The sequence below is a fragment of the Bidens hawaiensis genome, unplaced genomic scaffold (genome assembly GCF_021521415.1).
Source record: "Bidens hawaiensis isolate Kalapana, Puna unplaced genomic scaffold, B.hawaiensis_p1.1 tig00009022_1, whole genome shotgun sequence".
Classification (NCBI taxonomy): Eukaryota; Viridiplantae; Streptophyta; class Magnoliopsida; order Asterales; family Asteraceae; genus Bidens; species Bidens hawaiensis.
In genome coordinates, this window is record NW_027491658.1 from 115,759 (window position 1) to 138,683 (window position 22,925).

General features: G+C 37.2%; 1 pseudogene; it reads right to left on the minus strand.

Moving 5' to 3' along the window:
• Positions 1–4,294: 4,294 nt before the first annotated feature.
• LOC143530744 (spermidine synthase 1-like) lies at positions 4,295–8,741 on the minus strand (annotated as a pseudogene).
• Positions 8,742–22,925: the final 14,184 nt, after the last annotated feature.

Genomic DNA, 22,925 nt, shown 5'->3' on the forward strand with positions numbered 1-22,925 from the left:
ATTTGAAGAGGTGGATTATCCAGTGTTTGGATTTGAATGGCTGGAGGTGGTTATGTATGGCGGTGGTCGGAGGTCACCTGAGAAAGAAGAACAGAGGGGGAGAGGAGAGAGGATGAAAAGAAGAAAAAACGTTATTAATATAAAAGAAGAGAGAGAAAGGGTTTTATATTTTTTTATTATGTAAGACGAAAAGACAAAAATGCCCTCACATGCGCCTCACGTGAGGGCATTTAACTGAGTTTTTCTAACCCAGTTAGCGTAAAGGACATAACGTGTAGAAAAAAAAGTTTAAAGTACACCGCCTACAAGGAAACTTAGAAAAGGACACGAACCGTAATTTGACTTTTTTTAAAGGACAAAATTTGTAATTCTGTCATTATTTATTAAGTCTTTCGTATTCCTATATTATATTATATTATATTATATTATATTATATTATATTATATTGCGTTCCCACCTCCCCAAAACCCTACCTAATCGATCGAAAACAAATGTCAGAAATCGGGCAAAAGAAATCTGGATTGTTGAACTACTTAATTAAGGATGAGTCTGCAAAACAAACTGCACTGGCTGTTGTAATTGGCGCAGTTATTTTCGGCCAAGAAGAAGCAGGAGAAAGATGCTGAAGAGAAAACCCTTGTCGAAGCTGGCGTCAGTGTTTCCCTGGCTAAAGAGTTTTGACGATTGAAATTGAAAACTTGAAGAAGAAGAAGAAGAAGAAGAAAAAGAAGCCGGTGACGGAAGGGATATCTGATTAAAGGAGGTATTATCGGTATTTCTCCCCTAATAATAAATCAATCTTATCTTAAGTTCTAGACGTTGATTATTGTTGATTTGTGATCGGATTATTTGGTTTATTGACTGTAACTGGAATTTATATGGGTTTTAATTGCAACGAATTAGGTTTTCCTTGAATTGTTGATTTAGATATTATTATTATTGATCTATCGGAAGTTGTAGTAATTTAGATGAGAATGTGAGGTGTATGGTGGGGACGGCAATGAAACCTAAACCCGATGGGAATACTCGAAACCCAATACGATTGGGACGGGTAATAAAGCAGCTTCCATAACATCAAAGCTTGAGCAGGTCTGTATCCTTGCTAAGCTATTAATTAGTCATGGAATTAAGCAATCTACTAAAGATGTTGCAGTAAATGGAATAACACTTTGACCAGCATTCAACCCATTGTATTGACCCGTTGATAATCACTCTTTGAAATTGTCATTTTGCAATAAGGTAGTACCTGGTGTCCATAACCTTTGTACTTGTCAAAAACCGGGAAAACAATTGCTTGACCGGAGCTACGCCTATAGGGCCATTTTCCCTTATAATGCTTCAAAAGAATAGTGTAGATACGTTCAACCGACCCTAAAATAGCTCTATGTATCATAACGGGACTCTTCTTTATAGTCCTGTTCTACAGAAAAAAAATTAAATTGACACGTCGTGGGACCGGCTGTAGCCTTATGGTTGCCACCTTGGGTTTTCATTTGTGGACTGTTCGCTCGGGTCTTAACACCCTTCTGTTGTTGGCCAATGTTGTCGAGGAAGCTTTGACCTCGGCAAGAACCCTCACATAACCAAACGCGCACAACGCTCCTCTGTAATTTGGTCAAACAGTAGGGGTGGACCGACCGCGCTCATGATTTTACATATACCTGTGTCCGTCCATAACTCTAGACTCTAGTCGGATGTTATGTACTTTGACCCATAAAGAGAGGGCACTAGGCTCAATTCATTTATCCAAACTTCTATCATAAAAACCTGAATTGCAACTTAACTAAGTGGATGGCAAAATTAAAATTAAACCTGAAAAGACGTTCCTGCTTCGTGCCCGATTCGCTGTGGTCATATTTTTTTGCTCCTTCCATTAAAAACTTCGCTGTAGTCCACACGTTTCTGTCCAAAATCATCTTTAAGCTATGTAACTTATTTCTTATTACACTCATAGTATGTTTATGTTTTTTTTAAACATAAAGTAGCCATTTATTTATGTACAACCCAGCAAAGTTACGTTTTTGTTATCGTTAATTTTACCTGATCCACGTATGTATTGTTATATTTTATGTAAAGCAAGTTTATTAATGGAGTTGGTTCTTCATCTGACATGTAGTTTCTTTTGATCTACTACTTGTATGAAAATGAGATTTATGACATTGGATGCTTACTTAAGAGTTGACGTGTTTAGGAAGGGTAAAAAGACTTGAGTTTGGATCCACTTTGTGTTGCTCGGTTCGACAATCTAAATGTTCCAAATCCTTTTTTTAAGTTTAAAATCGGTATCGGGTTCGGTGAGCTCCGTTTACGGGAAGAGACCAACGAATGTTTCGGGTCATCTCGGGTCAGTTTTGAAGCTTTAATCGAGTGGTGTGCCGGTTGCGAGAGGAGAGTGGCGGTTGTTGGTGGTGTTTCTGTGGAGGAAGGTGGTGGCCGTGAGGGAGGGAGGGAGGGAGAGAGAGGGGGAAGATCTACCCTGCGTCATGCGGACTTCTTTTGTTAGGCTGGGCAGGGGGTAAGCATGCATGTGTCGACCTCACTGGGGTGTCCCCATTGGTGGGTCTGAAAGACAGTGGCTTGGTTCTGAGATAGGCAGTTTTGAGTGTGGAATCTAGGAAGGTTGCTAAGCATGAGAAAACGTGTTTGGAAAATCAGCACGTGTTCATTCCATTTGCCTTCGACACATTTGGATCCCTAGCTCCCGAGCCGGTTCGCTTTTTAGAGCAGGTGTAGAAGGCGGTCCACAGTGACTCTCATAGCCCGAGGAACCAAGGGGGTAGCGGCGCAGCTTGTTGCTCAGTTACCCATTATCCAGATGTAGCTCGGTTTGTGTTTATATTTTATAAGTTGACATTATTGTTTGTATGTAATTGTTAACTTAAAAAAATATAATACAATGTTGATTATAATGATTAATGATGCTTATAAATCTACTGTGTTTTAGGTTTTTCTTTTTTTAAAACTTTATTGTAGTTTTTTAGGGCATTTTGTCAATTTCAAATTTTCCTCCATTAAAAACTATTACGTACATGTTGAGCATGAAAACGTGATTTTGGTCCATTAATAAATTAATTTTAATGAAATGGATAAATTAATAATGTGTTTTAATATAAAAATGTTACTTTATGACAATGTATGTTAAATTCTTGTTGCAACTAGAATAACTAGTATTTTATATGTCTGGTAGACGGGAATATTAACATTGGAATGTGACAACTATAATATTTCAAGTTGCCTCAATACTATAAAAGCAATTTATGATTAATCACAATTTTAACTACTAAAGTTACACTTTGACCATAAAAATTCAAAAGAGTTCGCATTCTAGAACAATAACTATACAAAAGGCAATTAAGGTTGCTTGTTGCTAAGGATAAACAAATCAACATCAACACAAACATTAGTGAAATTATTGTGAAACTTGAAGAAGCATTTCATCTTTTTCATGTTTCCAATCTTGGGACTTTGAATTTGGAAGTGACAATCTTGGTTCAGATTTAATTGCTTTTCTCTTAAAATTATTTCTCCCGGCAAATATCGAAAGTTACAATCACAACACACTTATAATAAGTTATAACAAAGGTGGGTCGGACGGGTTGGTTAACATGTCAATTTTGTATGGGCCGAAACAGGAGTGGAACTGTGGAAGTCCCAAAAACATTTTGACAAAAATATGCGTCAAACATGACAAATAATTTAGGAGGCTTTGTATGCATTAAAAATACACTTTGGTCAACTTTGATACACGTAGCTGGGTTAAATAGTAAGGATACTAATGATGTTAATGGTTAAGTAATCTGGTAGTAATAATAATAATAAAGAACCTCAACACAATAACACTTTCCATATTAAGTTAAGGATAATCAAAGACAGATTGATGCAAGCCGGCTCGGATTAAAAACCGCCATGTAAAGGGGAAAATGGGTTTGGATTTAGAATGACTTGAAATTGGTTCGATTTAGTTTTAACCGGCTTCATTTCAGTTTCAAGGATATATTCTCAAGCCGAGTTCAAACTAACAGATTCATTCCATCAGATCGGCATACTCTCACCCAAACCGCTTTACCACCAGTTTTGTATGAATCGAATACCACACCGTTTTGCATGTGCACAACTAATTGTTCATATTTATTAAAAAAAACCTATTGGGCTGCTAAGTGCAGGCCAGTAGCCCAAGAACCGATTCCGGCCCAATTTATGTCGAATGAAATCTTCAAAAGATCAACTAAAGCAAAAAATTATGGCTCATGAACCCCAAAAGTCCATTATATACTACTACCAAATATAAGTAACTTCATACAAAAACAAAACTTATTATTGGGAAATCCAACACCTGTTCATTCTACAATATGCAAAAATAACCAATAAAACATCAAATTTGAAACTTTATTAACATAATCACCTCTTTCTTGTACAACTTCTTTGCCTCCGTTGTCATTAGTCTATCTATCAGGTTCTTGAAATCAACCCTGGGTTCCTCGAACACAACATGAATCCAATAACACCATTGTGTTTATATTTCGGTATACGTATTTTTAATAATAATATTGTTAGGAACCCGGTCCAACCTTTTCGGAGGCCTAAAGCGGAAAAAAAACTTGAGGCCTCTTTGAAATTGCGTTGTTACAAAATGCTACTCATTTTCGAGTTTTAGACCGACATTAGTAAGCTTTTTATAGAACACATATAGTAGTATTACATGATTAGTGAAGCATCTTCTTGTTATGTATTCATAGCTACCAACTTCATAGAATTATATCTCATAATAGTTAGTGAACTGTTTTATTAACAAACATTCCTAAATCAAAGTAGTTATTTGGGTGACGCCTATAACCGATTGTAAATTTGTAAGATAAATTAGAGAAGGTATTTTGACTTATTCCTATAAGCTGGTCATAATTTAGTCTTAATGACATTTACTTAATGAGAATTAGAAGAATTAGAAAAAGATGAAATTATGGATTTATATATATTTATCAAACGATTGTCATGTTTCTTATATGAAATTAGTAATTCTAAGTTTTTGTAAAAATATGAAAGCGTGATTAATTTATAATGAGTTCAATGTATATACAAAACTTAAGATGAAAAAGAGAATATGTTTGCCAAGAAAAAGTAGCAAAAATAGGCCTCATGAGATAATCAAACAAGTGGGAAAGAAAATGAGAAATATATTAAAAAAAATACACAAACATTTGAGAATCGAACTCAACGGTAGACACTCCCGCGGGTTGGAAACATGCGTGCAAACCATTGGGCCAATACACAGAACTAGATTATAAACCAATTTTTGGCTTATTAACATGTGTTTTTTGTAATATATAAGTATTAACAAATTTTTGAACGGAGGCCTTATTATTTTGGAGGCCTAAAGCCCTAGCTTTACCTAGCTTAACTATTAGGCCGGCCCTGTTAGGAACAGTTGTCCACGCATAATTAACTGACCCTTTAAACACTTGGCGACAATTTGCAACAATATCCTCAATTATGTGCATATGAAGCCATATCCTCTCAGCATGTGTGCACACACCACCACCGGGTAGAAGTGCTTTAGCAACCGATTCAAAAACCGGCTTTTCAAAAAGTTCTTGTGTGGGAGTAATGGCCATATCAGCATATTAAATTAGTTATATAGTGCAGGTGGGCCCAAGTATGTATACCGATGGGATCAGAAGAATCGACTATAACCGCATCATAACTCCCTTTGGCGAGCAGCCTTCAATAATACAATTCCTACAAGATTTATAAATAAATTTTAAAAAAACTTCTACAAAAATACTAAATAACGAGGATAGTAACAAAAGGATATATAGTGTGTATACCATCGCCTATGTAGAGTTTGACACGCGGATCATCAAAAAACCCGACAGCTACACCTAAAAAAACTCTTTAGAAACCTGAAAAACCATATAAAGTTACTAAACATTTTGAATAAAATGATCATAAATTAAACAGATCATGAATACTCACAACAACGACCATCTTATCTATCTCCCAAGTATCTCTGAGTTCAACAAAAGAATGACGAGCTACTAAACGCAATACATTAAACACCACCACCTCCTCCTCCAACTACCAAAACCTGCAAATTATCATAAAGACATTAAAGTTTGAAACTTTTGTTTTTGTTAATGGTTATAAAAAAACACCCATGATTAAATTGTCATTATTTTGCCATAACGATTGCAAGAAAATAGTTGTAAGTAAAGAACAGGACCACTTTAGGATTTGGGATTGAACAAAAGAGGAAGATGGGTGATCAACTTCCGATACGCGCACTCATCTCTCTCTCTCTCTTTTTTAACAGCCAAAAGGGACCATAACATTACTCACAAAACAAACAAGCACCTTAGCAAGCAGCTAAGGAAAACAAGAACAAACAAAAACAAAAATTACATCAGAAAATTAATCCCCTCAAAAGAATACCACTGATCCATGCTCAAGCCTGGGATCTTGGCTCTTTTTACCATCCACCAAATCACCAATAAGTTCCTTCCTTAATATCCTCGACTACTCTAACCGGCCTCAACGTCCGGCCATTGAACACCTTTTCGTTCCTAGAAAGCCAAAGACGCCACGCTGTCATGAGGAAAACAGCATAAATTACCTCCTTTTTCTTCTTCGGTATATCCGCCGACATGACATGATTTAACATCTGCTTGAGAGATTGAATCTCGGTCGGAATCGGAACTCTAACCCAAACGCAAACGTTCCACCACACAGATTTAGCAAAGAGACACTCAGCTAGGATATGAGATGAGGATTCTGCAGCGATCCCGCAACACGGACAGGAACCATCTCCAACATTGATACCCCTTTTAGTCAATTCCTCTGCCGTGGGCAATTTGTTTATCACCGCTCTCCATCCGAAGCAATTCACATTTGGAGTAGAGAGTTTACTCCAATGGAATATGTTATCATTGTTATCCCGTTGTCTCTCAGATTGGAGGTCACATCTGACCTGCTTCACCGAAAAATCAACCTTAGCCCCATTACTCAACCAAACCCAAGTATCGCTAACATCTCTTAATTTCTGCGAACATAACAACTTCATCAACTGCTGCACCTGGGCACATTCTTCAAGTGTTCTAGGGCTCCTTTTCCAGGCCATGTCCCAAATCAGTCGACCCTCCACTACTTTGTAACACTCTGAAACTTTTGCACACTTATTCTTTGCTAAAGCGAGCATCAACGGAAAACGGTCACACAAAGGCTCCCCTTGGATCCAAGTGTCATACCAGAACGCGACCGAGTTGCCCCTCTCAGCATCACACACTATATTATTATTCAGGTTTAGATTCCCATGTTCCGATTCCGAATTTATTCCTGCAATATTCCTCCATATACACGATTTTTTAACTGGCACCAAGATGTAGCTTCGACCCCCACTATGAAGAGCAGTAATTACCCTAGCCCACAACTGGTCCATCGATTTTTTATACCGCCACCACCACTTCGTAAGAAGTCCCACATTAAGCTCTCTTATACCGCCTATCCCCAACCCACCCATCTTCTTTGCCTCCAGAATTTTCCCCCACCGAACCCAACGAATTTTCCGAGAAAGGCCGGCCCCACCCCATAAGAACCTACTCCTAATCCCTTCAAGTGTTTTGATCACCCCCAAAGGAGCCTTGTAAAGAGAAAGATAATAGTTTGGAAGCGACCCCAACACAGCTTTAACCAAGGTGGCCCTACCCGCAAACGACAAAAATCTCGCCTTCCACACATTAAGTCTGTCATGAAATTTGTCAACTACTACCTTCCAGTTACACACCCGGTTCATGTTGGCCCCGACCATCAAGCCTAAGTAAGTAAAAGGAAGATCACCTTTCAGGCAGTTTAGGTGGGCAGCCAGCCTTGTCACTTCCGAATCTTCCACCCCCACACCAAAAAGCAAGCTTTTATTAATATTTACCTTTAACCCGGAAGCAAGAAAGAAGCACCGGAGTAACCTATTCAAGAAAACAACGTTCGCCTCCGACCACTGACCGATAAACAGAGCATCGTCGGCGTAAAAGAGATGAGAAATTAGTGGCCCGTTGTTCGGCAACTTCATCCCAAGAAAAGCCCTCGAATCAATCGCCTTCTTAATCATTACATGAAGTACCTCCATAACCAACGTAAACAAGAACGGAGATAGAGGATCACCTTGTCATACGTTGCAGATTGAAACGAAAATCATCACACATTTTATCATAAAGTGACAAAGAAAGAAAGTGAAAAAAAATGATAACGCAATTACCTGAAGCACCATAAGTTTCTGGTAATCAGATTTGCCCTCAAACGACAGTTTTTCCACCTTCAAATAGTGTGTTTCTCCTGCACTATCATTAGTTTGTACATTACACTGTGTTCATACCATAATTATTTAAGAAGAAACAAAAAAGGAAATAATAAAACAGCCATAAAAGAAAAAGTTCAGCCCCTTATTTCATTATTATTGTCCACCTTTTGACTTATGAGTATCAAGTGAATGCATTTAAACTTAATTTTGGGGGAAAAAATGATTTGTTTAAGTTTAACAAAATAAAACCCTATCAAGAATCAATCCATTGAGTTAAATTAACCACCTTGACATCTTTAAAAGATCTATAAATCAAAGGGGTACTCACTATAATCCCAAATTAACATCAGGTTCATAAACTTAACAAAAATAAAAGTATTATAATCAATTTTGAACAAAACCTACCAGGCCACATTGGGCTAATTTCTGAAAACCATCCAGAAATTACTGACGGCATACGACCACTGGTGGTGGCGCCGGTGTCGTGTTCTTCCCCCGGCCTCTTCACGGCGGCGGTGATGGCGATTAGTTAAGCCATTTGTATCTATTTTTGTTATAGTGTGCCCTAAATCTCTTGTCCAGTAGGTGGTCATTGGTTTTTAGTCAATTATTAGTATTGAATGACTTGTATCTAAAAATTGCAGACACAATTGAATGATCTTTAAACACATTAATGCTTTGTATTGGCTAAGAAGTGGTTTTTTTTACCCAGTGGCTTTATTACATATTAACAGTAAAAAACCACTATTATGACCATTACTTTAAATATGTAAATTTGAGATCTACAAAACCACTATTATGACCATTACTGTTAATATGTAATTAAACTTGAGATAAACAAAACCACTATTACGACCATTACACTTGATATGAAAGTTAAGTAAAAGGTGGTCCCAAAAATGTTTGAATGGTCTATAAACACAAAAATACATACTTTCTGTAAAAACAATATAGTTTTTTTTAATTGGTTCCTACTCTTCCCTACTCTTCTTCATTTATCATTTTTAGCTAATACAATTTGAATCATGGTTGAATGTGCAAAGTCTATAAAGATCATGTATGCCCATGATTCCATTTCAATTTTGGTCATATATGACCATGATTGTAGACCTTATAATGGGATCTACTTAAATGCTTAATAAGGATAAATACATATTACACAAACTTGAGAACGTTTCGTGTATCAACTATTCATAGCTGTTAAACAACATTGAGCTGGTTTATATGAACCATTTGACCCGTATCATTTACTGCTAGCTTAATTTTGACCTGTTAGTAACCCCAGCCACTTTTGACCTGTTATCCAACGCAGATAGTTTTGACATTTTAACCGACCCAGCCAGTTTTGGTATGTTAGCTGACCCAAGTCCCAACCAGTTTTGGCCCACTAACCAACTCTATAATTACCAACATAAACAAATGCATGTTGTGAACACATTAAAATAGAGTTGGAAAATTTATAAAAGTGGTGCATATCTAGTTAAATTCAGTCTTGTTGTCTTCCTAAAAAAATGATAGATTGGTTCTGATGTAGTACCGTGGTTGGTAGCTGCAAATCCAGTAAGTTCAGGTCGACCTTGTGAGCTATCTTGTGTGGAGGCGTCAGCTGTAGATTTAATTATATGGTAATTACCTCTTAACCTTGATTAAACAAACAGGAGCTTGACTTATAATAGATAAAGAAAAGATTTATATATATTTGGTAATGACACCATGCAGTTTCTATATATTGTCATGAGAAGGCCCAACATATTAGATAGTAGACTTCAAATAAACTTTTTAAACTTAGTTTAAGGAACACCAAAACAACAATACGTAATCTAACGAAAACAACAAGTCTTTTTTTCTGCAATGCTAAAACCTAAGTTTAGGAACACAAATTAATTATATCAGTCGATTGATAAAAGCAGACAATAGGTTAGTTATAATAACATGGAATCATCATCGGATAATTTTTTTTACCAAACATCAATCAAATTAATATTTAAAATCTAGGACCACTAATTGCTTTCTTGCTGATGTTGTTAAAGATTAAATCGGCAGGCAGACAATTAGTTCAACAAATTCCCAAAGACGAAAAAATAAAAAAAATAAGCATATGATATGTGGCCTGGCTATTTCCCCAATTATGAACAACAAATACAATTGAATACCCGTTCAGACGAATGTGTTGCCGATGGCATTGTAAACCCTTAATATGTATAATCATCAGCATTGTTCTTCTTTCTTTTCCACTCAAACCTAGCTAAAATTCGCAAGTAAATAAAATAATTACGCAGCGGCGCCTGTTGAAGGTCGATTGAGCGGTTGGAATAACTGTACCAGTGATGTTAACAAATACGAAATAAAGAGGGCGACGATGAGGGATGGTAAAAAAAGTAACGGCTTTTTTATTTTATCGGACGACTGATTGCCGGTTGAGATTAGATCTAGTAATGTAATAAGGCAAGTGTAACGGGACGAGAAAGATTAGATGGTTCAATCTACCCCCACCTTCCTTTTCTACTTCAAAAATTATAATGTAGTTATGGCGATCTAACTCTCTTCGACTCGCTTCTGTTTCGTTATTGAAGTAAAAATTTCGGCATAATCTGGTGTTGCTTATCATGTTTTGGCTCTTTGGGAAGCAAATTTTAATTAGTCATTCTCTTGACAGTTTTGCATCAATATTTGTTTTGGAGAAGCATAGTTTATGGAGATCATTTAGAAACAAAACAGGTAATGTGAATTTGGTTATTCGAATACTAGCACCCCTCGTCATTAATAAACTTTTATAAGTTAAAAAGGTGTTTGGACAATGTGACTTTTTTTAACTTTTTAAAGAAGAAAGAAGGAGTTTTTGATAAGTTAGAAAGGAGTAACTTATCAAACATTACATTTACCATTTATAATTGCTGCATTTACAAATCTCAGTAACGCCTTGTTCTTGAGTTTTTTAATAACGGAAAGAAAAAGAGTTGACTTGGAAGGAAATTAAATGAAAGAAAAGGATAACTATGTTCTTAAGTTGGATAGAAAGAAAAGGAAAATAACACTTTTACAAAATGAGTGTTCACCTGATGAAGTAATGAAGAAGATGAAAAGATTAGTGGGTAATATTGTAATTTGGTTTTTTATCCTTAGTAATCATCCCATTTTTAGAGGATAATTTATTATGAAAAACATCAATTTAATCCTTCCTAACTGCTCCAACACCTTTCCTTTCCATCCTAAAAAAAACTCAAAAACTCATTTTCTGAGGAAAATTACCAAAATAAACAAGTTTGACCAAAAATTTACCAAACTAGACATGTTTATTTTAGCCTACATCTCTCAAATCATTGGTTTTTTGACCAATAAACAACTGACACGTCACCGAAGCCGGCTAAGGCGGCTAAGCCTTAGCCTCCACTTTATGGGCACGAAATTTTATAAAAAGTAAACGGCCCCCCCTTTAGCCAATAATAATTTGACGCGTGTCAAAGGCGGCTAAACTTAGCCTACATCTATGGTTATTTAGCCGGCATCTTTGACTCTTAGCCGGCTTCGAGATACGTGTCTATTTACTTAGCCAGCTAAGAGTCAAAGATGCCGGCTAAATAACCATAGATGTAGGCTAAGTTTAGCCGTCTTTGACACGTGTCAAATTATTATTGGCTAAAGGGGGGCTCGTTTACTTTTCATAAAATTCTGTGCCCATAAAGTGGAGGCTAAGTCTTAGCCGGCTTCGGTGACGTGTCAGTTGTTTATTGGTCAAAAAACCAATGATTGGAGAGATGTAGGCTAAAATAGACATGTCTAGTTTGGTAAATTCTTGGTCAAACTTGTTTATTTTGGTAATTTTCCCTTTTTCTAATTATCCATAATTTTCTATAAATTGAGTTCAAGCCCACATGGGTCATTTCTATAAAAAAAATCCAATTTGGTTTTGGTTAAAACAGATTGTGGTCAATATAAAGTTGGGGTCAAATAGGTCATTTTAATTAAATTAAAAAACATTAGTTTGTTTTGGGTCAAAAACAACTTTAAACAATTAATGATATTGTAAGTTTAACTAAAGTATATAATGATAGTTTGCAATCCTTAGCTGTGATATATTGGCACAAAGATATTTTGTTTTTCTTTAAAGTTCAATAAAAGGTATTAACATTTTCCTGATTAAGGATGTTTTTAAGCAATTTTGTATGATAATTATCATTCTTTATATGTTTTTTACATTAAATTGTTTATACAATTCATATATAATATGTAATTAATTATTATTAAAATTTCTTAAATTTGAAATTTTTTTATATCAAACCCGTGTAACACATGAGTTTTTAACCTAGTATGATTATTAACCTATATTAGTATAATTCGTACACCTTTTTTAAGTTTTTAATGTGGTGGTACAAAAACTTGTGGGAGCATATTGGAATTGGAGGTATTTTATATTTATGTTGTTCATTTTTCTTTATATATGTTTAAACAACTAGAACTAAGTAACAGACTCAATATTGGTTTAAAAATCAGTTCCTTGATCCAGATTTACGTATATATATTACTAGCTTTTTAACATGCGTGTCAGGTGGGTTTATTTATTTATTTATTTTTAATTATGAATATATGGGATTATAAGAATGCATAGCAGTGTATAAGTAAATGAAAGGCGAGTTTCCATTTGTTAACCACATTAAGAATAACCCATTTGATTGTTTTGTACCTATCAATTTTTACCCACTTTAAGAACGCCACAACCCGCCTATTGAGACATATATATATACCCAGTGGTCTGATAGATACTAAGAAAATTGCAGGCGAATTATTATTGAACTGAAAAGATAAGGCCCAATTCGAGAGGGGCAGTCTCCAATTACAGAACTGAGTCTGGAAATCAAAATAACAAGAAGGTAACAAAATAAAATAACAATGCCCGCTACTTATAAAATCTGCAAAACAAATTTAACTAACTGCTCCTAAAAAGAAGCTTGACAGCTGCTTATCCTCTCCTTCTGTTTTCCCTCCTGAAAATGGGTCAAATAAGTAGTTCAAAAGTGAATTAAGTTGAGCCTTTTCAGGTGATATTTTGACCCGGTTCTTTCGTCTTGAATAAACTCGTGGATACGTATCATTACTTCCCTCCCGGTAAAACGCCTTGTCCTCAAGGCGAAAATCTGGAAACTGAGCAGCAAGAAGATCGTAGTTTCCCATGTAGCTTCTTCGGCAGGGCGGTGGTTCCACAAAATTAAGACTTCTAGAACAGGGTGACCAGCTTCAACGACCCACCTATGTGCAAGTACCGACTGGGGTTGCAAATCGACCTCCCAATCTTTAGTAATGGGTAAAGGAGGTGCTGGATGGAAACGAGCCACGAGCTGGTTTAAGCATAGAAACATGAAACACAGGATGGATACGAGCATCCGAAGGAAGCTCTAGTTTGTAAGCGACTGAACCAACCTTGCGGGAAATGCGACATGGACCATAAAATCTGGGGGACAGTTTTTCATAACGGCGTTTAGCCAAGCTTTTCTGACGATATGGCTGTATTCTAAGGAAAACATAATCGCCTTCCTGAAATGACAATTCTCGACGCCGGTTATTGGCTTGGTTACGCATTCGATCTTGAGCCTTCATGAGATTACTTCGAAGAAGTTTAAGCATGTCGTCCCTGTCAATTAGCTGGTGCTCTAAATCTGCATTTTTAGTCTCTCCGGCCACATACGGTGAAAGTGGCGGTGGGTCTCGACCATAGACAACCGAAAAAGGGGTTGTACCTGTTGAAGTGTGAAAATCGGTATTATACGAGTACTCGGCCCAAGGTAGGTAAGAGCTCCACTTATTTGGTTGGTCATGAGCGAAACATCTCAAATAAGCCTCGAGGCACCGATTAAGCACTTCTGTTTGGCCGTCTGTCTGAGGATGGTAACTTGTACTCATCTGCAATTTTGTTTGACACAAACGAAATAGTTCTTGCCAAAAGTTGCTTAGAAATACGACATCCCGGTCGGAAATAATTGAACGAGGGAATCCATGGAGACGAACAATCTCCTTGCAAAAGATAGACGCGACTCCTTTAGAAGTAAACGGATGAGATAAGCAAAGGAAATGAGCATATTTGCTTAACCGATCAACCACAACCAGAATTGTATCAACTCGATTAGAGAACAGGTAACCCCACGATAAAATCCATTGAAATGTCTTCCCAAATACGTGTAGGAACAGGTAAGGGCTGGAGTAATCACGCGGGAGCCAAGGTCACATATTTCTGTTGCTGGCATATTAAACATTGTTGAACAAAAAGGCGGACGTCTTGTGTAAGTTTTGGCCAAAAGTACTGAGCCGAAATACGCTTTAAGGTTTTTAGAAAACCACCGTGACCACCAACTGGAGTCGCATGTGCCTTGTGTAGCAATTTGCTTCGAATATCAGCAGTATCGGGAATCACCATACGTTGTTTGTAAAAGAGGAGTTCACCAACTAAGGAGAAACCAGCAACTGAATTAGGGTCAGTTGTCAATTGGCTGATTATATTGTTGGTGTAAGGGTCCGAAAGCAGGCCCGCTTTAATGTTAACTGTTTCAGAACTGTAGGGTACAGATAGTGTGAATAGATCGGCTGAGTGAGGTCGACGTGACAACGCGTCGGCTCCTTTGTTTTCTTTGCCAGCACGATGAGTGATAGAAAAATCATAAGGCATGAGTTTAAGTAAGAGTCGTTGTTGCTCGGTGGTAGTAATTCGCTGCTCCAATAAAAACTTTAGAGTGTAATGATCTGTGCGAATAAAGAAATGACGGCCCAATAAATAATGATTCCATTTCTGAACTGCGAGCACCACGGCGAGTAATTCGCGATCATAAGCAGATTTGAAGGTGAAAAACCCTTACTAAAATAGGCTACAGGATGATCTTCTTGAGATAGGATAGCCCCCACCCCTTCCAAGGAAGCATCACATTCCACGATGAAATCTTTGGTGAAATCGGGTAAACGAAGGACTGGTGTCGACATTAATGCTTGTTTCAACTGTTGAAAAGCTGTTAAGGCTTCAGTGGACCAATTGAAACCGTCCTTCTTAGTTAGGGCTGTGAGTGGACGAGCTATTAACCCATAATTACGGACGAAACGTCTATAATACCCCGTAAGCCCCAAAAACCCACGTACTTCTTTTACTAATGTTGGAATAGGCCATGATTGAATGGCTGAAATTTTTTCTTGTTCCACATGTACACCAGCAGAAGTAATAACATGGCCCAAAAATACCACTCGGGATTGACCAAAGCAACATTTAGACAACTTAGCAAAAAATTGATGGTCATGGAGAAGAGTTAGAGCCTGTTCTAAATGATTAATATGTTGCTCCATGTTATGACTATAAATTAATATGTCATAAAAAAACCAATATAAAACGCCGCAAATGAGGTCGAAATAAATCATTCATTACCGATTGAAAGGTTGATGGGGCATTCGTAAGACCGAATGGCATGACCTTGAACTCATAGTGACCCGAATGGGTGCGAAACGCCGTCTTTGCTATGTCTGATGGGTTCACTCTGATTTGGTAATAGCCCGACCTCAAATCAAGTTTAGAAAAAACGGTTGCGCCGTACAACTCGTCTAAAAGTTCATCAATATTGGGAATTGGGTACTTGTCGGCCACCGTGATATTGTTTAGAGCACGGTAATCCACACACATCCGCCAAGTATCGTCTTTCTTTTTAACCAGCAAAACGGGGCTTGAAAAAGGACTAGTGCTAGGTTGTATGAACCCAGCTGTGAGCAGTTGATCCACTTGGTTCTCTATCTCGGTTTTTTGGAAATACGGGTATCGGTATGGTCGAATATTTGGAGGGGCAGAATTAGGTAACAGGGGAATTGAGTGGGAAACGGTACGAAAAGATGGCAGATTATTCGGTTCAGTGAAAATTTTTTGGTATTTACGAATTAGAGGTTGTAATGGGTCTGGTATAGATGGTGTGACATCCATATCAATAGCTAAATGTTGAAAAGAGGCGGACTTTTGAGGGCCAGAGGATATACCTTGTAACTTATATTTCTTGCCATCTATAATAATGATCATGAACATCTCGTTCCAATTTTCCTGAACGGTATTAAGTGTAGATAACCATTGGATACCGAGAACCAAGTCTGCTCCTCCGATAGTGAACGGGTAGAAGTCTTGGACAATAGTCAGGTCCGTTAATTTCATAGAAACATCTTTGCAAAGTTGATTGCACCTAATGATATCGTCGTTTCCAATCTGAACGCCAAACGGGCTAATGAATTGAGAAACCATCTTCAATTCTCGCACCAAGGTGTCAGATATAAAATTGTGAGTAGAACCGCAGTCTACTAAGATCAACACCTCTGTGGTTCCTAAAGTACCCTGTAATTTCATTGTGGTTATGTTGGACTTACCAAAAATCGCGTGCATACTTATCTCAGCGAAACCCTCTTGTTCAACAGATTCCTCCTCGTTACTGGTATGAATCGGTTCATCTAACCCATCAGAAGCTTCTATAACCCATCAGAAGCTTCTAATAATTTGAATGTTCCAGTCTTGCACCGATGACCTGGTCCATATTTTTCTCCGCATCGATAGCATTCCCCTTTCGATAAACGAGTTTGTTTTTCTGCTTCTGAGATTAGTAAAGGAGGGCGTTGGGTGGTGGGGTTATGTGTGTTAGTGTGGGTTGTGCTTTTGGTATCTGGTATATTAGGTTTCGGGCTTGGACTCCATGTGGTGTTTTTACCAGGCTTGTTAGCACCTATCTTGGATTCATACTCTATGGCTAAACTGGCGGCGTTGTACACCGTGCGTGGTTTTTGTATACGTACATCAGTCTTAAGTTCCTCTTTTAGGCCATTCAAAAAAACCCCTAGCAAGCAATGTTCTGGCCAGTTTGAAACCCTAGCCGACCTCTTGGCAAATTCTTGTCGGTACTCTTGAGCAGATCCGGTTTGTTTGATGCTACAAAGATACTCATCTGGATTTTGAAACTCGACTGGACCGAAGTTCTTCTGAAAAGCCAGGACTATGCTAATTGTTTGATCTGCTGATAACCAGGAGTAGAGATCTAAAGCATCTCCTTCCAGATGCATAGAGGCAACATCCACTTTCTCTTCATCTGGGATATGATAATACTTTTCTGCTTTAAGAATCCACCCACGTGGATCTCCTCCATCATAAGTCAATCTTTTGGAATGGGCGGTATGAATGGTGGTTCTGCCATGAACTTTCACCTTCATCGTTGCGTCCTGACCCACTCTTGAAACGGTTAAAATTAGGGGACTGATTTTTTAAGGTTGCTACTTCCTCCTTCAAGCTTTCGATGGAATCCAATCGGGAAGCCATGGCTGTTAATTGAGCTGCAATGGCGGCCATGGGGTCTGTGTCGTTCGTACTCCGGGTTGAAGGTACCATTTCGATTTCCCGGCAAAGGAACCAAATGATAGATACTAAGAAAATTGCAGGCGAATTATTATTGAACTGAAAAATAAGGCCCGATTCGAGAGGGGCAGGCTCCAATTACGGAACTGAGTCTGGAAATCAAAATAACAAGAAGATAACAAAATAAAATAACAATGTCCGCTGCTTATAAAATCTGCAAAACAAATTTAACCAACTGCTCCTAAAAAGAAGCTTGACAGCTGCTTATCCTCTCCTTCTGTTTTCCCTCCAGAAAATGGGTCAAACAAGTAGTTCAAAAGTGAATTAAGTTGGGCCTTTTCAGGTGATATTTTGACCCGGTTCCTTCGTCTTGAATAAACTCGTGGATACGTATCATGGTCACAAACTTTTCTTATTTGTTTCTTCATAGCAGCTTTATGAAAAAGCCTTCGGTCATCCTCATGTTTATCGGCTATTGGTGCTGCTCTTGAAGCTGTTAATAAAAAAAATCTAAAATAAAAAACTAACTCCATATTCATGAAGAGGTTTGGGGGTGTTTATGAAAGAAAAAAAAATAAAATAAACATCTTCTCAGTAATTGTCCTTTTCTTATTTGCTTTTAAACCCTTTTAGAAATTTATCATTTAGAATATAAAAATATTTGTTAATTTCTTCTACTTTTAATCACTCCCAAAACATCTTATTTAGTAATGTACTCTTCAATCACCTTAATATTGTAAAAGAAGCTATTAGTTTCAAACTCATTTGAGTTGTTTTTATAATAAGAAAATTCAAGAATCATAATCGAACTGGAGGAGCTTGCCAGGATGGCTTGGTAAGCAAGCAAGCAGTTATGCAGGCGCCAACTCCCAGTTCTTTCTCTTCTTTCTTTTTTCTCATCAAAAGAAGATTGTTGTAAGAAAAGAGATCCGGTCTTTCGTTCGCAACAAGGTAGCCATAGGGAGAACCTGTGGCTGGATTGAATCCTATGCCCTAAAGTTCTTCAAGTCCGGATTCATGGATAAGCCTTCAGCTAAGAGAAAGAGAAATGTTATAAGTCAAAATCAACTTCGTTCACCACTACGTTCTTTCAGAACCGCTCCGTGGGCTTCCCTGAAATAAGATGTGGTATAGCGCAAGCTAACAAGTAAACGAGTGAATCTTGCGTAAATGAACAGAATGCTGTTGGCATGTTCGAGCTAAGCAAGTAAACTACTTCTCTTCGTTGCGTAGGCGAAGTGAGTTGGCTGTTTCGAGCTAGGGCTAAGCAAGCCAGAAGTGATCCAAGCTGGAAGTGAGCCGGAGTTCGTAGGCTAAGTGAACGGGGAGCAACGGCTGATCGAAAAGCGAAGATAGGCGCAGTGATCTACAAGAGTGGTAGAGGTTATTGAGCTGGTGGTCGGCCCCCGACCAAAAAAAACTTTTGCATGAATGAAATCATAGCTCATATTCTGCATATGTGATTAATGTTAAACATATAAGTATGTGTTATTTCACTACCATTTCTGAGATCCTCTCGATCATCATGCCACCAAGTGAATGCCCAATGATAGCGTTGAAGTTTCGCAAAACGGGTTTACCCAATCAAATGTTTCTCTTCTGTTTTGCGAAACTTCAATTTAGTAAAAAGTTTTCAACTGTTGCGGTTGTAACGGTACAATCAACCCTATCATTTTCCTTTACATATTAAAAGACCTTTAGATCACTCAAAAGGCATCCTCTTTCTTTGGTACTAAAACCATTCGACACATCTTGGAAAATATCGCTATCTTAAATGTGTCAAACTTAGAAAACCAATCATCATCATCGTACTCAGTATATCCCACCAATAGCAATGCTATGGTAGGGTCTGAGGAGGGTAAGATGTAGACAGCCTTACCTCTATCCCATAGGGATAGAGAGGCTGCTTCCGGTGAGACCCCCGGCTCGATAGTAGTTTTGCATCAAGCCTTGGACATAAGGCACATAGCACTCAATCATCGGGACACCGGCTGATCGGTGCATGTGCCCTTGTCTTTCGGCTATCAACGCCACCACATGATGTCTGATTAACCTTCCGCCACTTTTAACGTTATTTTCACGAGATTAGTAAAATAACGTCAAAATTAGTGCAATTTTACTTTTGCCCACCCGAGGGTTCACACATATATACATTATATGCGCGCACCGCAAGCAGGGCGTTGTTACCTCAACATATATTCTAAACTCAACACAAGGATTTAAACTCAACATATATTCTAACAAAGTTGTTACCTCATTGAATCGATTTTCATATTCTTGAAATCGCATGTTTAAAACCATATTAAAAATGTCAACTTAAAAATGATGCCGATTAGTGATAGCATTCTTTCGGTTTCTCAAGTTACCATAACTTTTTGTCACATGTAACATCTTAGTATCGTGTTTTTCACCCAAAGAAGTCATTTTTCCAACATCTTAGCAAACAATTATTTGTTTTAAATCATTCAATGCTCTTTTTGTATTTTTTATCACCTTAGCCACTCCTAGTGAGTATCAACTTTTTTTTTCTGAAATATGTTTTAAGAAGCTCAGTCAAACACCCTCTAAACTGTGTTATATATGTATTGTTTTTATAATATTATATGGAAGAACAATATAACAATTAAAACCGACTAGAATTTTTTAAATAATATGGAGATAAAACGTTCACGGAATAGTATGGGTGCTTGACAAAAAAAAATAGATAAAAGAAAAGGAATATGCCTTAGTAATTATTAAAACCGACTTGAATTTACGGTTATCGGATTTATACGTAAATCGATAACTTTATTTTACAAGTTTATAATTAGAGAAGTGAAATTGCATGCATGCATTTACGAATTTGTTTTTACTAACGTCACATACATTTTCTAAATATCGATGATGTAACGGTTTCTAGTGATATGTTGTCAACCGTTTGAAAATGAAGATGGTGGGTTCGTATACTTGAAAGTAAAAGGTTATGGAATTTTTAGATGGATTTAAATTTGAGGTTAAAAAAAATACACAGGTTTTTCAATAAAGACCCATGTTCGATCCTCACATACAACACTTTGGGGAGCGCATGGTGGCTTAAGGAAGGAAAACCGGGATCTTCGTGATCTCCGTTTTGATCCCAAGGGCATCCAGGTTTTACCACTAGTGGAAGCGGGTGGGTTTGTACGGGAACAGAAGGTAACTTTAAGGCGTTTAAGGGCTCCGTATGGTTAGCAGTGGTTGGAGATAACTTGTCATTGGGTCACCCCATACGATCCCCCACATACAACATTTTGGGGAGGCATGGTGGCTCAAGGAAGGAAAACCGGGATCTTCGTTTTGATCCCGAGGGCATCCAGGTTTTACCACTAGTGGGAGCGGGTGGGTTTTCCCCAGAACTGGAGATAACTTTGAGGCACTTAAGAGTTTCGTATGGCTAACGGTGGTTGGAGATAACTTGTCATGGTCACTCCGTACGAAGTACCTAGACAAATCTCTTTTTGTTTGTTGGCCGTTAATAAGAAACGATTTTCCAAATATATACATATATTAGTTCTTCATTCGATATCATTACCAATCTTTTTGTATTTACGAAACACTATGATAGGTGACAAGAGCTTACGTCATGCCAAAATATAACGTATACGATTTTTTTCCCCAAATTTTCTATAGGAATTTAATGAGAGCATATGAATTTTAGAGTTGAGAAAGAAATTGAGATAACATATTATTCAAATAAATTTAAAGTAGTGAATAAAAATAAAAACCATGTGATACATCTAGTAAAAATATATGTTTATATTATATAGCATTTTTTTCTCGAGTCCTACCAATATGATATCAATCAACCTCTAAGGACCATTATGCATGAAGGCATATAATTCGAATTATGTGTCCAAAATCTATGTATAGTAGACATGTACAAATCACGTTATATCCCAAACTTGTTCGGGTTAGTCAAGGCAAGGTCAACTATTATTACATTAAACGGGAACCAAACCTTTTAAAAGCTTGTTTCAAACTGGGCCGACTCGTTTCGACTTGAAAACCGGTTTATGTGACGAAAGGGGTGGGTTAAAAGAGAGACGGTGAGTTGTCAAGCGGTGATTTAGTGTTTGTTGGGGTGCGCCCGGCCGTCTCCCCTTAGTATACTTTTAGTAATCATATAAAACTGATTCCCGTAAAGTTGATCAAATATCGTGTAGTGGCACAAAATCTGGTTGTGTGTGATAGTAAACTAGTGAGGCAGACTACTAAGGAAACGACATATATATATACACACACTAGCTTTTAGCCCGCGTGTTACGTGGATTTATTTAGATTTTTTATATTATTATGAATATATAATTTTTGGTTATGAATTGTTTAGATTTCAACTTAAACATAAACTTTGAGTTGTAGATTTTGTATTAAAATCAAAGGTTACATGAATCAATAAATTATGTTCGGTTCATAGTTGGAGTTTAAGTTTGGTATGTGGGTTTATGTATGTTTGTATCGGCTCGTTTTGGACTTGCATGGGTTTATAGTTGGGTTGGAGTTTAAGTATAATTTTTGGGCTTATAGTATTGTGGTTATCATCTAATAATTATGTAGTAAGTAATACTTTTAACCAGCGTTGTTGTAAAAATTGGCCTATAAGGTCAAGTACTCCTCGAGTAATCGCTACAAAGTATGGCGCCGATACGACTTTCTTTAACTTCTTCTAGTTACTAAGAATCAATCAAAGCTGGTTAACTTTATCTAGAATCAAATCTAGTCAGTTAATTTGGACCAATTTTGAGTTAAAAAATAAAGCATATTTCTATAACATTAAAGAACGAATGTCATTTTTTAGTTTATGATAGCAATTTTTAGAATAATTTAGTATTTAAAAATGCATTTAACTTGTTTATATTGATATTCACATACTTTGTTATAACTGTTAGTAAACTTACGATATTTGACATATGTATAATATCCAAAAATGAATTCCTTTTATGCTTACCATGTCTGAGTGCTTTTGGTGGTTTTATAGGGGGTGGGGAGCGACTAGAGCGCGACACATAAGATTTTTGAGGTTTCGTTTATAGATCCACACACATTAGAAAAGAAAGATAAAAGGTGTTAGCATAGGCATATGAAAACTTTCTCTAAGCGAAGAGACTTGCATGCATAGAAACAACCATAATAGACATGTGTTTTATGTCGTCGAGCATATGAAATCTCAAAATAATAGAGCCCGTTTTAAACCGTCATTAAAGCAAATAGCCAAATAAAGATGAGGATGGAGATCATGTTGGTAGATTGAGGTGTAAAACATATCTCAAAGCAACAGAGATA